Source organism: Loa loa, assembly GCF_000183805.2.
Source record: "Loa loa unplaced genomic scaffold supercont3.125, whole genome shotgun sequence".
In the NCBI taxonomy this organism is placed as follows: Eukaryota; Metazoa; Nematoda; class Chromadorea; order Rhabditida; family Onchocercidae; genus Loa; species Loa loa.
The window spans coordinates 2,329-9,129 of record NW_018108305.1 but is presented as its reverse complement, the minus strand read 5'-3'; positions in this window follow the sequence as shown (position 1 = coordinate 9,129).

The window sequence follows — 6,801 nt, the reverse complement described above, 5'->3', positions numbered from 1 at the left end:
CATTTGGAACAATGATCTATCAATGTATATCCTTTCAGTTTTCAGTTTGCTGTATCCTTTTCTTTTCTTTTTCAATTTTTTTTAATTTTTTGAAATTTAAATTTTTTTTATAAAATTTTCAAATTAATTTATTAGTTTATATTTATATAAAATTTAGAATTAATAGAAAACTTTAATTTCTGCTATTTTTTTTTTTTTTGATAAATGGATAAATTTTTGAATAAATTTTATCAATTACTATTTATGTTAGCCTGATAACATTTACTAGTGTTGTCATTATTTTATCATCTTATAATACACCATTTCCATTTTTTTTTTTTAATACCTAATTAGAAGTTATTTTAAAATAGGAAAAAAAAGGGAATTTAAAGAAGGAATTCTAAAATTATTATCATTTTATCAACATTTAACAAATATCTCCTTCTTTAACTTTCTTAGCATTATCAGTTCTTTTTCCCTATCATTATCACTTCTATCAATATCAATTTTTATCCCGTTTTTTTCTTTTTTTTCACCAAGCAATTACATTTATATATTCCAAACAAAACAAGCATTTTAAAAAAATTTGAATGTTAAAATTTAAGAAAAAAAAAGAAAGATAATGAAATGAGATGGTCAATAATTGATTAGAATTGATATCAGTTAATAATAATATCATTGTCATCTGCCAGAGATCATCTTTGTCTGTTGAATTTTAACCACAAATCAACAGATGGAATAATTTAGAAGTATGGACAATTACATTTGATCGATAGGATGGATCACTCATTTCTTCCTCTCTTCCTCTCCTCTTTCTTCTTCCATTTTCTCTTTAAATGACATCATCTTGTTTACTGATCCTGTTTATTGTTTACTGATATTGGATATTTGATTTCCAATTAAAATATCGACAGGTGTATCGTTGGGCAAAATTTATTTTGTATCAAGAAAAGAAGATATAACAACAAATGCAATTATTTGCTAATAATTATTAAAATTCACTACCACATATGGTTCATATAGTTTATGCTTATCATGAACAATTATTAGTTAACATTAATTGATTTAATTTATATCTGATAAATAATTAATTAGTTATTAAAAATAAAATAATCAATACTTTAAATTATCATATTGTGTATACATTTTAGCTTCCTCATAATCCATCATCATTGCTTATTAATTACCATTAATTGATTTTATCTGTATCTGATAAACAATTAGTTAGTTATTTAAAATGGAATAATTGATACTTTGAATTATCACATTATGTATACACATTATGCTTCCTCATAATCCATCATTGCTTATTAGTTATCATTAATTGATTTCACCTATATTTGACAAATAATTAATTAATTAATAACAAAATGATCATTAGTTTGAATTATCAAATGCACATTAGCTTCCTTATAACCTATCATTGCTTATTTTAATTTAACGAAATTTCCCTTCTTTTTTTTTGCTTTTATATTTATTTTTAATTTTTTTCCGATAAAAAATTTTCATTTCAATTTTTAAATTCAAATTTTTTTTACCGCTTTAACATTCCATATATTTGATATAAATGTATTGTTGTATGCATATTTCGGTGTAATTTATCAGTTTTTCATTTCATTTCACAAAAAAATTCCGATTGATCAATACGAACAGATAAAATACTCAAACAATTTCAGCAACAAACAATGTCTTCTTTCTATTTGTTTTTTTTCCTACCAAAAAAAAAAAAAAATTCAAATTTATTTTTTCAATTTTTATTTTCAATGAAAAGAAAACAATTTTTATTATTCAAAATTTTCATTATTTTCAAAAATAAAATTCTTCTCAATTTTATTGCATTTTATTTAAATTTGATGAAATTTTTAAATTACATTAAGAACTCATATATCATATAATAGTAAAAAAAAAAGTTAGTTGTAAAGTTTGAAATTTTTAGGATTGACTAGAGATTGATAGATTTGTAAGAATGAATAATTTGATAAGAATTCAAGAAATGGTGGTAATTTTAAGATTAAAAATCAAATTAGTTCAATTTCTTCAACAATGAAATGTTTGATAAATTTTGATAAAATTATAGGAAATAGAGAATGATTATGAAATTATTGAATAGATTGAAACGGTTGGATAAATTAAATTGTAAAATTGTGTATATTTATTTATTAGGTCAATATAATTTCCTATAATTTAAATATAAATATAAATATAATTTCCTAAATATCACTAAAAGTGATAATTTATAAAATAAATGATCCATTTCTACATTTCCATATTTACCTTTCAAAAATTTTACCAAAATTTGTGCAAGACTAAATTTGATTTACCGTTTCATTTTCATCAAAGTTGAATAAATTTATAAGATTTAAATAGCTTAATATGGTTATAAAATTGGTGACATTGTCGTGGAAATTTTATCACATGTCAATTTAAGTTTGATTATTTAAGATTATTTGGATATGATTTTAATGATAGCTTCATATTTAGATGTAGCAATTTAAAAAAAGAAAAAGAAGCTTCTTCATATCATTTAATTTTTTAGACACATTTTTGAATTTTCAATTTGATAACACTAAATGAATAACAATTAATATTTAAATATAGTTTTTGAATTTTTTTTAAAAAAATTCATCCAAATGTTATCATATATTTCTGTTATAAATAAAAAAGAACAAGAAAAAGAATGAAGAATTTTTATTGTAATAATTAATTTCAAATGTTTCGTATATAATTTTTTTTTTTAAATTTTTTTCTAAATTCTTTAAAAATTTTTTTGAGAACTTTACCACTGATTTTCTTTTTCAAAAATATTTTAAATTAATTCCTTTCAATTCCTTCACTTTTTCTATTTTCCATTTCTTTTCCACGTTTACACTTCTATGCTTTTGATTCATATGAATAGGAAAAAAAATTTTTTTTTAAAATTTAATCATTTTCATATCATTCCCATCATGAGTCACTTCACTTTTTTCCTTTTTTTTTTTCTTTTTTTTTTTAACGATCGATTAACAAATTTGTTGAAAACATTTTCATTTATTTCAGTATCATTCAAATTTATACTTACATTTTTATGAAAAATATTTCATTTTAAAAATGGCTAAAATTTTAAAATGCTTTTACATTTTGAAAAATATAATTGAAATTTAAAAAAAAAATAAAATTTACATTTATGATTTCAAAAATTTTTAAACAATTTTCTTTTTTAAAATTTACGAAAAAATTTCCTCTTTTTTTTATAATTTCATCTTGTGGATTTTTTTCCCAAAGATTTCAAATTACATAAAAATTTTTTTAATTTTTAAAATTTTTTAAAATTGAAAATTTTTTAAAAATCTTTGAAATAGTTACTTCATACGCAACATACATTCATTTCTAATGGTGTGTAATTTAAAATGTTCGATTGAATATTTCGATTCACACATATTTGCAAAAGAAATTTAGGGCAACCATTTTATTGGCCTGAATAAATGCTTCATTAATTCACCAAAATTATTCAAATTAAGTTACGAAATTTTCGGCTTAAGTTTTGATACAATTTTAATTTTTCAATTGGGAGTGTTTTTTTATTGAATTTTAAAAAGTTTTTAAAAATCATTGAAAAATAATAACTTTTTATACAAATTTTCTTTTCAAAATTTAAGAAAAAATTCGTTTTTTTTTAGAATTTCATTTTATGTTTTCTTTTTTCAAATGTCAAATTTTATAAAAAATTTTTTCAACTTTCTTTCATATCTGAAAAAAAAAAGTACTGTAATGTTTCATGTCACCAATGATGTATTTGACAATTAAAATTTAATATTACTGGCACTCGATAATTCGTGATTTTTTGACATTTGTTTTCTTTCCTTTTTTCCGTTAAATTTCACATTTGTTTTATAAAACCATTTAAATCTTATCATGAGCTAATTCAAAACACTTTAAAAAATAAATTTTGTAAAATATTTAATTATCATATGCTAATTACAAATATTTTATGGAGCAAATTTTGTAAAACAATTATCATTGGTAAATTAAAAATATTTTTGGGATTTATTTCTAATTCAAATTTTTTCTTTATTTTTAAACATTATTAATGAATTTGTATAAATTTAGTTTTAAAAAATATTAGCAAAATAAAGTTTCTGTTTTCTTTTTTTTTTTTTTTTTTTTTTGGTACGAAAAAAAGCGCCTTATCTCCTGGTTTTGTTTTGTTTAATCTGATCTATTATTTTATCTGATCAATTGTCTTCTTCTAAAAACTGTCATCTGCTGATGTAATCCTCATTAATTGGATGTGAATTCTTTTAAAATGAAGATAAAGAAATTTTTACGAATCATTAATCTTTTATTTAAACGATAAACAAATCACAATTATTCTATGGTATATCTTAGGTAACATTATTTTAGCATAAAGGTTAATTATAAATGCAACATTATCATTTCAATTTTTACACTTACTTGTAATGCTTTTATTTTTTAATTAGTTAATTACAAAAAAAAAAAGAAATTTTAATTTTCTTCAAGTAAAAAATGAAAAATTCATTGAATCGAAGGAAATGATTCATCCGAAATAGCAAATATGCCAATTTTCATCTGCTATCATCGTATAATTTATTGAATTTTTCAACATTTCCAATATTTCATAATTTATACGAATGAAGCATTCTTCCTTACGAATTCCTTACGAATTATGTCGCTATTCAGCGAAAATTAAATTACTACAAAATATCACTTCTTTTTCCTGTTAAATTTTAAAATTATATTAGTTTATCAATAAAAATGAAAAAAAATTGTTTTTTTTTCATTTTTATCAACGAAATATTATATATTTATCTTTTTTAAAATATACATATTTTATAATTAATTACAAAAAAAAATACAGAAATATTTTATAATTATAATTAATTACTTCAACGACATTATTCTTCATTTCATACTGACTTTTTTTTTTGAATATTTAATTACTACAAGTTTTAAGCATAGAATTACTAACTTATAATTTATTAATAGTATTCCATGCATGGAATTAAATTACCGATAAATTATAAATGTGAAATTGTGATATAAAATTCTCCATCACTCTCATTTTAAATTTATCGTCGTTTTTCTTTTTTTTCATTTTCATTCATACTTTTAATTTAATTTTTATTTCTTTCCGAACTCCACTTAGCTAATAAAACGTATATGCTATGGTTAAAATTTAATTATATTAAAAAAAAAAGCTCCTTCTTCCAGATTTTTTCTCTCCTCTTTTCATTGTCTTTTTTCTTTTTAATTTTTTCTCCCTTATCTGAAAAAAAAAAAAATATTTTTTCAAAAATTATATTTTAAAGCCTATTTATTCATATGTATAATGGATTTGTTAATATGCCTTTTTTTTTTTTAGCAAAATGTTTATTTTCAAATATTTCTTTTTTTTTCGTTTCAATTTAAAATCTTTTATGCTTTTTACATCAAAAAGAAAAAAAACTAAAATTTTATTTTCCATTTTTTTTTTCTATTTTATTTGTTATTAGGAGAAGAAAAGAAATTTTTAAAATATGCAAAAAATTGCTTATTGAAATTTTTTTGAAAAATTATTGGGACAGATATAATTTGTGAAAAGAAAAAGAAATGGAATGAATGGCAGCAGTTGTTCTGTTCCTTTTAGAAAAAAAAAATTTTTTTTTTTAAAACAATTTGTTAATTTATTCATTTCCAAATGATCCTTCGTCTTTTTTCATTAATTTTTTTTTTTTAAAAAACAATAAAAGAAAAATGAAAAAGAAGAGGGAAAACCCTTTTGTTGTCCTCTTTTCATTTATGAATTCGCCAACTCAAACTTTTTTTTTCCTTTATAAATTTTATAAATTTGCTATTCTAACTTATTTAAACTTTCCTTTCGAAAAATAAGTAAACAAATAAGGAAGTTAATCAATAAATAAGTAAATAAACAAATAAACAAATAATACAAATAATAAATAATGAAAAATTAAATTTTTTTTAAAAATGTGATACAAATAAAATTTACTGCGAAAAAAAGATAGCAAATATATTTGTTTTTATTTATTTTCTTTTTTTTGCCGTAAATTTGTTTTTTTTTGTTTAATTAATTCAGTAGTTTAAATTAATTTAAATGCGACTATAATTAAAATAAATTTACTTTTTTCCAAATTAATCTGCCAATCATATTAAATACAATGTAAATAAAACAAATTTGTTTTTATTTTGTGAATTTATTTGATAATTTAATTTAATTTAAATGCAATTTGTTTGACAATTTAATTCAATTTAAATTCAATTTAAATATAAATGAAATATAGCCACATTTTTTGTTGATTAATTTTTAAATTTAATTAATAGATAATATTAATTAATATTAATTTAAATATGATACAAATAGAATAAATTTGTTTTTGTAAATTAATTTCACAACAATGATGTATTAAATATGTTGAAAATACAAATAGTATCAAATTTGTTAATGGAAAGAAATAAAAAAAATGGCATTGAATATTGTAAAAAACAATTTTTAGCAGCTGTCGTTTCCCTTTTTTTTCTTTCTTTTTACATTTTATTCCTCCAACAACTGTTATTTTCTTTTATTTGAATTCAATCATAAAAAGAAAAATAATTACAACATTGGACAAAATTTTAGTCAACTATATTTCATTGTAAAAGACATTAAAAGATACCGTACCTAGATTTAATCATCATTTGACATTTATCAATTTTATCAATTATCATAATCTATTATACTTCTTTCATTTATATTCCATCGTTATTTATTAATGTTCAATTCTTATTTGTTCATTATTTGTCGTTTAAGAAAAAAAAAAAAAAAGACTTTATCAGTTTTTACTGTTTTTT